The sequence below is a fragment of the Hyla sarda genome, chromosome 6 (genome assembly GCF_029499605.1).
Source record: "Hyla sarda isolate aHylSar1 chromosome 6, aHylSar1.hap1, whole genome shotgun sequence".
NCBI classification, from domain to species: domain Eukaryota; kingdom Metazoa; phylum Chordata; class Amphibia; order Anura; family Hylidae; genus Hyla; species Hyla sarda.
Window position 1 is genome coordinate 260,669,502 of NC_079194.1, and position 12,179 is coordinate 260,681,680.

General features: G+C 43.8%; 1 protein-coding gene and 1 pseudogene across 5 annotated transcripts in view; one reads left to right on the top strand and one right to left on the bottom strand.

The window, feature by feature from the left end:
• The window catches only part of HRAS (HRas proto-oncogene, GTPase), a 158,649-nt gene that overhangs the window by 110,276 nt on the left and 36,194 nt on the right, over positions 1 to 12,179 (bottom strand). The window contains exon 1 of one of the 5 annotated variants that reach the window (XM_056527101.1): positions 5,245 to 5,422. The exons of the other annotated variants lie outside the window; for them this stretch is intronic. The gene's annotated coding sequence lies outside the window, so the exon portion shown is untranslated. Of the gene's footprint in view, positions 1 to 5,244; positions 5,423 to 12,179 lie in introns of those variants that run through there. 5 annotated transcript variants of the gene reach the window in all.
• LOC130277928 (U2 spliceosomal RNA) lies at positions 1,476 to 1,643 on the top strand (annotated as a pseudogene).

Below are 12,179 nucleotides of genomic sequence, written 5' to 3' on the forward strand. Positions count from 1 at the left end.
AAAAAATTGTTATATATCCACGGAACAGTTATTCCAAGCCCAAAGAAATATGTGGGAGACCAGGTAAATACCTGTGCATGGAGGTGCTAACGTATTAGAAGGTAGTTCATATTATGCAAAAATAGGAAAAAGATATAACGTTGCACTCACCACAAACACGGTACGTAGTTTTTCCAAAGAAGGGTCCAAAGCTGGATCCAGTCTTTGGAAAAACTACGTACAGTGTTTGTGGTGAGTGCAGTTATATCTTTTTCCTATTTTTACACAAATTGTAGTGTGAATGTAGCCTTAGAGGGTAGACAGAACTTCTTTAATTTTGGATTTTTTAGCATTTCTCTCCTTCTTTTAGCCCAAATCTACAGGATTACCCAATGCGCTACTCCATGTCAAGAGACAAAGAAAGCATCAGTTATGGCATCCATCCTTAGAAATGCACAGCATCGGGAATAGCACAGCACAAAGTGCAGGCCAGTTCCATCATCCTCGGCTACTCAGCATTGGTAGTAGCAGGGGATGATAGATGATAATCACGGGATTGCACATTTATGCTCGGCTGTTCATCTCTAAATAGCTTTACTGGATGCCATCCACGATGATCTGCCATTGGGTACAGCACCTGGCATCATTATTTAGAGATACACAGCACAGGTAACAGCAGAGTGCGCAGTAAAGATCTGCTGCTGCCCGTACACAGCTATTGTTTATCGATGCAGCATAGAAAAGGCTCTTTCGAATTGAGATCGGGTGCCTCTTTAGCATACACTTTACAGTATTTTACTGACCTTCGCCACACACACACATATATATATATATATATGTATTTTGTGGCAGTGTGGCAAGGAAAGGGTGCATTTCCCTTGCTATCTCTGCAGAATGCTCCACCTGTGGCCTTATTAATGAGGTATCAGGAAGGGAAAGTGTGTGTTTAAAAGGAAAAGAAACAGAATAGTTGGGGCTCTCCCTGGGTAACAGCACATCGCTGTAGGGGGAGACACACGGACCCTGTTGAGGAAACACACAGCGAACTGTGAACGGTCCAAGAAGTGAAGACGTGGTGTGAACTGTGAGTAACAGGTTGCAGGGGCACATGTTTTATGCTGGCTGAGGGTAGCTCAGCAGATAGTAGTCAGGGCATGCTGATATGTGTAGTCAGTGACCAGACGGTCTAGGACTTTGGTTTGTTCCCGAGTTATGTTTTGTTTTACCTGCAACCTGTCTAAATAAAGCTGGCAAGGTGCCAGGCTTGCATGAATAACCGTTGTCTGCAGGTTTATTGAGTGGAAACGTGTCCCGTGGCAGTGTCCAGGACGATCCCGGAGCTAATCCCCAAGGAGGAATCCTTACAATATATATTATATATAATTATATATATATATATATATACACACACACACACACATACATACACACACACACACACACACACACACACGCAAAGCAGCTCATCTGAAACAGCTGCCTACAGATGGGTCTTCTTCCCTTCTCAGCCTTTTGGCTAAGATCAAGTATAGTATCTGTTCTTATCAGTGGTTTAGTCCGCGCCATTGATGTAGGATGGATGCTGCATGGAGGCAGAGCTGATCTTAGGGCATGCCACCTGAGAAGGTGGTGTGATGAGCTGCTTTTCATATTCCTTACCCAAAAAGCCTGCGTAGTGCTTATTGCCTTTTTGAACCTCCGTTCTACACCGGAATCGGTGCTCCTCCCTAAGGAGAATACTTGCCCCTTTTATATACAGACATGGCCTTAAATGTTGGCACCCCTGGAAATGAAGTATTTCTCACAGAAAAGGATTGCAGTAACACATGTTTTGATATACACCTGTTTATTCCCTTTGTGTGTATTGGAACTAAAACCAAAAAAAGGGAGGAAAAAAGCAAATTGGACATAATGTCACACCAAACTCCAAAAATGGGCTGGACGAAATTATTGGCACCATTATTTGGTTGCACACCCTTTGGAAAAAATAACTGAAATCCGGTGCTTCCTATAACCATCAATAAACTTCTTACTCCTCTCAGCCGGAATGTTGGACCATTCATCCTTTGCAAACTGCTCCAGGTCTCTCTTATCGGAAGGGCGCCTTTTCCCAACAGCAATTTTAAGATCTCTCCACAAATGTTCAACGGGATTTAGATCTAAACTCATTGCTGGACACTTCAGAAATCTCCAGCACTTTGTTGCCATCCATTTCTGGGTGCTTTTTGACTTATGTTTGGGGTCATTGTCCTGCTGGATGACCCAAGATTTCAGATGCAAACCCAGCTTTCTGACCCTGGGATGTACAGTGCGACCCAAAATCCATTGGTAATTCTAAGATTTAAATGATGCCTTGCCCTGCCAGAGGCAGCAAAACAACCCCAAATTGAACCTCCACCATATTTCTCTGTAGGTACTGTGTTCTTTTCTTTGTAGGCCTCATTCTGTTTTTGGTGAACAGTAGAATGATGTGCTTTACCAAAAAGCTCTATCTTGGTCTCATCTGTCCACAAGACTATTTCCCAGAAAGATTTTGGCTTACTCAAGTTCATTTTGACAAAATGTAGTCTTGCTTTTTTATGTCTCTGTGTCAGCAGTGGGGTCCTCCTGGGTCTCCTGCCATAGGGTTTCATTTCATTTAAACGTCGACAGATAGTTCGTGCTGACACTGATGCTCCCTGAGCCTGCAGGACAGCTTGAATATATTGGGAACTTGTTTGGGGCTGCTTATCCACCATCCGGACTATCCAGCAGTTTCACTTTTTATTAATTTTTCTCTTCCGTCCACGCCCAGGGAGATTAGCTACAGTGCCATGGGTTGCAAACTTCTTGATAATGTTGCGCACTGTGGACAAAGGCAAATCTAGATCTCTGGAGATGGACTTGTAACCTTGAGATTGTTGATATTTTTCCACAATTTTGGTTCTCAAGTCTTCAGTTCTCTTCTCTTTCTGTTGTCCATTCTTAGCGTGGCACACACAGACACACAATGCAAAGACTAAGTGAATTCCTCTCCTTTTTATCAGATTTTTATATTGCCCAAACCGGATACTTGCCCCAGGTGAGTTTAAAAGGAGCATCACATGCTTGAAACAATCTTATTTTTCCACAATTTTGAAAGACAATCATTTTGTCCAGCCCACTTTTGGAGTCTGGTGTGACATTATGTCCACTTAGTTTTTTTCCCTCCCTTTTTTTTGGTTTAGTTCCAATACACACAAAGGGAATAAACATGTGTATAGCAAAATGTGTTACTTCAATAGTTTTGTGAGAAATACTTAACTTTCTAGAAAAATTTCAGGGGTGCCAACATTTACGGCCAGGGCATATTCTAATTATATATATTATATATATATATATATATATATATATATATATATATATATTATATATATATATATATATACACACATACATATATACATACACACACACATTCTATTTATATATTCTATATACACACACACACACACACACACACACACACACACACACACACACATACACATTATACACACACAATAAAGGAATATGGGTGCACTACTGTGGTAGATGTATACAGTGACATTGGCTATCCCTCAACACTGATGTTAAAATTGAGACATTCCCCAGTACATCCTTAAAAGAAGGACATATCAGAGCCCGCACACCAACGCCAAGGTTTCTCAAAATGGGGCGGGACCTAACGCAAATCCTACCTGTGCATGATAAGCAAAACAGGGGCCAGTGGGCAATTACGGCAGCATTCGGTCGACTCACAGCCTCCTCCCAGGTACCCTCCAGCGTGACTGAGCACACATACAATGGGAGGAGGGAGGCAAGCTGCAAGCCCCACCTGAGGTGGCTAATATAGGTGCATGGCCTCACAGGTGCTACCCTAATGCTGCCTGGAAGATATTCAAGGAGCATTAACTATGGAGTTTACACACCTCCAAGTATAAAATTTAAACAAACAACAAAAAATGTGGTCTCAAATGGCTGGAGGTGCTCAAACCCAAATGCGGTTGTGCATTTATACTGGGGGAGCAGATCCTGCCCTTGTAGTCCGTTGCTAGGGGCAATCCCCAGCATAAAAATGCATACAATGGAGGATGCCTGCAGCGGACTACAAGTGCCACAATAGAATCCTATACCAGATAGACAGTGTGGATGTGTAACAATTAGAATAATACAATACAGGAATATGGGTGCACTACTGTGGTAGATGTATACAATGACATTGTGTGTGTGTATGTATATATATATATATATATATATATATATATATATATATATATATAGACAAATAATAAGTCAGCCAGCACTTTAGTTGATACCAAACTATTATATGTACCTGGCCTACAGGTGCACGCTACTAGGCTAGATATACAGCAACAGAAGAATGCAGCAGCACACTGCCAGCACAAGGATATAGGTGAAACATGAAAATGCAGTTAAAACATGGAGAGCTATACAGCTATGGTGTAATAGATGCAAATGTGAAACTATGAAATAGTGAGGCACTTAGCTCGCAAATTTGTCTCCGCCGGCGGATTAGTCACCTATATCCTTGTGCTGGCAGTGTGCTGCTGCATTCTTCTGTTGCTGTATATCTAGCCTAGTAGCGTGCACCTGTAGGCCAGGTCCATATAATAGTTTGGTATCAACTAAAGTGCTGGCTGACTTATTCTTTGTCTGTATTGCACATACGGGGGAGTGGCTACCTCCATGTTGGCCTTGCACCCCACCCACCTCTATCAGGTGTGTATATAAGGTGTCTTGGATGTTCCAGATCCTGCCATGCTTACTGAACTGTTCACACAGAGGCATATACACAGTGTAGGGTCCGTCCCAAGGAGGCTACCTTATCGCTATTTGACCGCCGGCGGAGACAAATTTGCGAGCTAAGTGCCTCACTATTTCATAGTTTCACATTTGCATCTATTACACCATAGCTGTATAGCTCTCCATGTTTTAACTGCATTTTCATGTTTCACCTATATCCTTGTGCTGGCAGTGTGTTGCTGCATTCTTCTGTTGCTATATATATATATATATATATATATATATATATATATATATATATATATATATATATATATATATATATATAGTGAGAAGATGGAAAGGATCATGGTCGATACGATGGACGCTGTGTGTCACCAGGGCTCCTGGCTTTGGTGAGGTAAGACATGTTTTCCTTTTGTTCTGAGTTTAAAGACTGTTTGCTGTATACTCAAGTGTGAATAAAACACTGGACTTTGATTTAAAACACTGTCTTCTTACCTCTATACTGCAAACAGCACATCACTGCAAGAGCAAGTCATCACAATTGGTGGAGGATGCGGACACAGCAGTGAGGCCAGCATTGGAGTTGCAGCACGCTGTTACTAAGGACTGTGCCTAGGATAACGACTGAAGTGGTTGCTAGGGGCAACGGTCCTGCCGTCAAGTCTTGCCAAAATGGAGGTGGTAATAAAGGCCCTCATGGAAGCCAACGTGCAACAGCAGGAGACAAACCGGCACAAGCAGGAGGCAAACAATCACCAGCAGGAGACCAACCAGCTACTGCTGCAGCAGGTGATAGCACTGCAGGCCGCAGCGACGATCCGGACCACCCCTGACGCCCAGAAGGCTGTACAGATGGCGATTCCCAAGGTGACAGCGGCAGACGACGTCGAGACCTATTTGGCGGTCTTCGAGAGAGTGGCGGAGAGGGAGAAGTTACCCCGCGGGCAGGGGTAGTCGCCCCCTTCCTGATGCCCGAGTCCCAGCAGGCCTACTTTGATTTGCCAGATGACCAGGCTGCAGTCTACGACACGGTGAAGGGTGAGATACTTGCAAGACTGGGGGTTACTGTGTAGGTCCGGGCCCAGCGTGTAAGGGAGTGGGGATATAAGCCGGCTGAGCCTGCCTGGTCGCAATATTATTATTTGTTGCAGCGGCTCCAGAAGTGGCTACAGCCAGAGGTCCTGTCCCCCTCTGCCATGCTTGACAGACTTATGGCCCACATGTTATGGAGGGCTTTGCCTACCCCCCTTCAAAGCTGGGTCGGCCAGGTATCCCCCAGCAATGCCCTCGCTATGGTGGACCTGGTAGAGCGGTACGAGGCCACCACCAGACAAAAAGGAGGTACTTAAACCCCGGATGTCCCCACCCTTACCCAGGAAGTCGTTGGTCCCTAGGGTTCCCCGGGAAGTGTTCCCCAAAAACCCCACCCCATTGCTGTGTTGGGGGTGTCAAGAGCCAGGTCATGTTAAGGCCAATTGTCCCCATCTGGGGGAAGTAATGGACGTAAGCTATGCCCACCGCCCCTCCATGTATGCCCGGAAACTTTGTGCAGCAGGCATACCCAAGGCAGGAGATTCAGGACACCTGTGCAGGGTGGTGTTGGGAGGGCGAGAAGTGGAGGCATTGCTGGACTCTGGGAGCATGGTGACTCTGGTGAGGTCGGAGCTGGTACCCCGAATAGACTACACAGGACAGCAAGCGGGGATGTTATGCATACATGGGGATTTAAGAGACTAGCCCACCACCCTGTTGTCTGTGTCGTCTTTGTCCGGCCAATGGACTCATAAGGTAGCCTTTTCAACAAATCTCCCACAAAAACTTATAATTGGGAAGGATTTCCCAGGGTTTGTATCCTTATGGCCCAAGATAAAAGTACCCTAAACCTGTGATGCAGGGGTGTCCCCAATATACTGGCCTTATTAAAGGGTGACCCCGGAACCTTGGGAACCTGAACCCGATGTAACTACGGTAGGGGTGAACAGTCCTACAGAAGAAGAAAAACAAGCATTTCCTTTGCATGTAATGGTGGGAGATGTTGAGGAGCTGCCATCAGGACCCGAGTTGGCAGATCTCAACATCTCAGGAGAAAATTTTGGTAATGCCCAACACCAAGACCCAATGTTATCTCGGGTCTGGGAAAATTTCTTTGTTGTGGAAGGTGCACCACAACAACCAGGGGCAGAGACCGTATATCCCCGTTTTGTGGTTCACCAAGGCATGTTGTATCGGGTAAAACCAGGTACGGGGTGAAAATGTGGAGCAGTTGGTGGTGCCTAAAGCGTATAGGAGGTTGGTCTTAGAGTTAGCGCACCAACATGTCCTGGGGGGGCACCTGGGCCAGAAGTAGATACAGGACCAAATTTTGCAGCGGTTTTACTGACCCAGTGTGTACAATGAGGTTGAAAGGTACTGTGAGTCTTGTCTCACATGTCAAATAACTAGCCCCCAGCCACATTACCCTAGTCCTCTGGTCCCCCTTCCAATTATTGAAGTTCAGTTTAAACGGATTGTTATGGGGAAAAAAAATATGTTAAGACGGGTGGTGGCTAGAGATGGGAAGAATTGGGATCTTTTGCTGTCCTATTTTATGTTCACAGTGCGAGAAGTGCCTCAGGCCTCTACTGGGTTCTCGCCCTTTGAACTGTTGTACAGCAGACATCCACATGTTCTGTTAGACATAGCCAAAGAAGCCTGGGAACAACAGTCCACACCACACAAAATCAGTATGTCACACAATTACAGGAACGAATGGAAACTGTGTTGTCTTTGGTCAGGGAACATATGGAGGCGGCCCAGAAAGCTCAGAGCAGAGTTTATGATCACCAGGCACGAGTACGGAATTTTAACCCGGGAGATCGGGTTCTGGTTCTCCTACCAATGATTGACACAGTGTTCCTGGCTAGGTGGCAGGGTCCCTAAAAAGTGATTGAAAAAGGTGGGGGAAGTGACGTACAGGGTACACCAGCCCGGGCCAAGAAAGCTAGAGCAAGTGTACCACGTAAATCTGCTAAAACCTTGGAAAGATAGGGAGACTGGTGAGCGTGACAGCCCCGACCAGGTTTGTTAGGGGTGGAGATTCCAATCCCTCAGTCTAGTGCCAGGGAAACTGAGGCCACAGTAAAGATTGTTGACAGCCTTTCCAATGCACAGACTCAGGAGGCCAGGGAGTTAGTCAATAGAAACAACGATGTGTTCTCAGATCTCCCTGGACGTGCTTCTGTCATCCGCCATGACATTGTCACTGAACCCCAGGTGAGAGAGTGTGGTTGAGGCCGTGCCGAGTGCCTGAGTCGCGGCGACAAGCCATTTTGGAAGACGTGCAACGGGTGCTGGGATTGGATGTTACCGAGGAGTTGAAAGGTGCCCAGACCAGACGGTACGTTGCGGTTTTGTAACGATTTCCGGAGACTGAAGTCTCCAAGTTCGATTCGTGACCCATGCCCCGAGTTGATGAGCTTATTGAGAGGCTGGGACAGGCTCGATACTTTTCTGCTTTGGACCTCATTTGGGGGAGGGGGATTGCTGGCGGGTGCCCTTGATGGAGGCTGCCAAAGAGAGGGCCACATTTGTCGCACTAGAAGGCCTGTTCTGAGTTTAAAGACTGTTTGATTTAAAACGCTGTCTCCTTACCTCTATACTACAACCGCACCTCACTGGAGGAGCGAGTCATATATACATACATACATACATGCACACCAGGGGTGTGGAAATTTTATAAAAATCTACTTGTCCACGGGACTAAAATGGAGCAAAATCTACTTGTCCCTCATGACGATCCACTTGTCCAGGCCAATTTTCGCTTTTACACTCTAATTTTTTCCTCCTTGCCCTATAATAGTCATAACTACCTACAATAATGATACCTTTTAAATTTTTCAATAACATATTCTCTGAACCAAAAAATATATATTAGGTGAAGTGAAATTTAAATAGTAAAAGATAATTTTGCAGATTTGGTGGTTTTCTTTTCTACGCCATTTTCCTTGTGGTCAGATAACATGTTAGTTTCATACTTTAGGCCGGCCTGATAACAGTAATACCAGATTTGTATAGTTTACATCATGTTTTACTAATTTAAAAAAAAATTCAGAACTTTTTTGAATTGCAATTTTTTGGCCCCTGTAGCTTTATTTTTTTTCCACATACCAGGCTGTATGAGGGCTCATTTTTTGCGCCATAATCAGTTTTTTGTATCGGTACCATTTTGGTATTGATCTCACTATTTAATCACTTAACTTTTTTTCTGGGATATTATAAAAATTGCAATTCTGTGGTTTGGCATTTTTTTTTACATTTACTGTACGGGATACATAATGTTATATTTTAATAGGTTGTACAATTACGCACGAAGCAATACCAAATAGGTTAATTTTTATTATGTTTGCATGTTTTTATATAGGAAAAAGGGGTTGATTTGAACTTTTAACATGGAAGGGTTAAAGTGTGTTTTTGAAAAATTCTCTTTTTTTTTTTTACACTTTATTAGACTTACAGGAGGAATCATTAGATTCCTCATACAGATGAATAGAGTTCTATTGAACTCAATTGATCTGTGTGCTCTGTGATCCATTGATAGAGCCTAGTCCAGCCAGGATCTATCAATGACAGAGCCACGGGACAGCAGGGAACAGAGGTAAGCCCTCCGGCTACCTCTATAGTGGATCGCTCCCCTGCGATCGTGCTGCGGAAGGGCGATCCACCCCACTAGCCCACCAGGGAGCATTCACATGTCCCTTTAGACACTGCTGTCAGCTTTGACAGCGGCGATCTAAAGGGTTAATAGCCAGCCGAGGTGGCCCCAGGCTACTGAGAACAGCCGGGGGCTGCAGAGTATGGAGCGGGCAGGAGTCGAGAGCCTGCTCCATACAGACTGCTGAGCGTCGCATGGTGTGAAATTGCGCCGGCGGGAACGAAGCTAGAGCTGGGGGGAGCGAAGGCAGAGGACGCAGGACTGCACGGGGAGCAAGAAGCCACGCCCTCTCATCTCCCCCTCACATGTCTGCATGGCAGAAAGAAGGCAGAGCAGGGGAGAGACCGCTTCTCTTCTCCCCTTGCTCTGCTTCAGAGGACGCAGGTTTCCACAGCCGGGGGCTGCAGAGTATGGATCGGGTAGGAGTCAGAAGCCCGCCCCATACAGACTGCAGAGCACCGCAGCGCTTGTCAAGTCCGGCCCTGCTTGCCCGAAGCCGGGCTAAGGGCTGGAAAAATTCACCTGCCCGGCACCTGGAACTGCATGTCTTGGGCGTCGGGCGATAGGAATTCCACATCCTTGACACCCACACACAGCTTTTGAAGTATGCTAATATGAGATTACAGACTAGATTACTACAATAAAGTTACAGAACGGGTAAGTTCAACCATGTTCAACTTTTCCCTTAACCCCTTAAGGACTCGGGGTTTTCCGTTTTTGCACTTTAGTTTTTTCCTCCTTGCCTTAAAAAAATCATAATTCTTTCAATTTTGCACCTAAAAATCCATATGATGGCTTATTTTTTGCGCCACCAATTCTACTTTGTAATGACATCAGTCATTTTACGCAAAAATCTACGGTGAAACTGAAAAAAAAATCTAAATTGAAGGAAAAAAAACGCCATTTTGTACATTTTTGGGGGCTTCCGTTTCTACGCAGTAAATTTTTCGGTAAAAATGACACCTTCTCTTTATTCTGTAGGTCCATACGATTAAAATGATATCCTACTTATATAAGTTTGATTTTGTCGTACTTCTGGAAAAAATCATAACTACATGTATGAAAATGAATACGTTTAAAATTGTCATCTTCTGACCCATATGACTTTTTCCACGTACGGGGCGGTATGAGGGCTAATTTTTTGCGCCGTGATCTGAAGTTTTTAGTATTGATCGAACTTTTTGATCGCTTTTTATTTTTTTCATGATGTAAAAAGTGACCAAAAATACACTATTTTGGACTTTGGAATTTTTTTGCGCGTACGCGGATTAATTATATATTTTTATAATTTGGACATTTCCGCACACAGCAATAACACTATTTTTATTTACACTGGTTTTTGTTTTGTTTTTAAATGGGAAAAGGAGGGGGTGATTCAAACTTATTAGGGAAGGGGTTAAATGGTCTCATTTTTTTTTCACTTTCTTTTTCGCAATGTTATAGCTCCCATAGGGGGCTATAACACTGCACACACTGATCTTTTACATTGATCATTGTTATCCCATAGGATAACATTGATCAATGACTGCCGCTTGACAGCTCATGCCTGGATCTCAGGCACTTAGCAGTCCTTTGGCGATCGGACACGCAGGAGGAAGATAGGGGCCCTCCTTGTGTGTTCAAGCTGTTCGGGATGCCGCAATGTCGCCACAGTGGTCCCGAACAGCCGACTGAGCTAGCCGGGTTTACTTTACTTTAGACGCGGAAATCAACTTTGATCGTGGCCCAGTGTTATAACGCCCTGAGTCCTTAAGTGGTTAAAGCAGCACAATACAGCAACATCAATTATTTTAGTAAGGATCATTAAGAGACAGGCTAAAATCACATTACATTGCTTTTATTAAAGTAAGGGATCTAGATAAGCATACAACAATGTTTTTTTTTTTTTTTTATCTCAATATGTCAGCTACAATTTTTTTTTTAGCTGATTACAGCCAGATACCTAAACATTCAGATAGGTGTTAGGGAATGCTCAATTAACTTTTCAGAGGTCATTCTACAGGGAGAAGGAGGCTGATCTGTGAACAGCAGCTATTGTTTGTGTACCTCTTATCTATACACCGATGTCATCTTTCACTGTACTGTACTACAGTCTGTGTTGATAAGGAAAGTACTTGCAAAGGATCTGTGCAGAAAGTCTCACTTTAGTTTCCAGCTGTGGCCAGGTTGGGAACTGGAAGAATGTATTTATTTTTTAAACCTCTATAAAGGACAATGGGCATACATGTATGCTCTGCACCCACTCCCCTTCTATGACACACCCTTAACAAAGTTGATCGCGGCATCTAAAATAAAAAAAATAAAAACCATTCCGGCTGCTCAGTCAGGCCGATCGGGATTACTGTGGTGAAACCGTTGTGTCCCAATCAGTTGATAGGACAGTGGAATAGCCCTTACCTGCCACCTCTCTGTCCGATCGGTGCTCCGATGCTCCAGTCAGCCATGACAGGCTACAGCAATCCAGCACCGTTAACACTGATCAATGCTATGGCATATCATTTTTCAGTATATGAAATCTAATGTGGACTAAAAAATTGTGTAAAAAAAAATAAATAAGAAAAAAGAAAAAAAATATATATCAATGTGAATTAACCTCTTTACTTATTAAAGTTTGAATCCCCCCCCCCTTTTCCCCATAAAATGTATATATATATATATATATATATATATATATATATATATATATATATATATATATAAAGCAAAATCATCGGTAGTTGCAGTATCTTGTAATACCTTT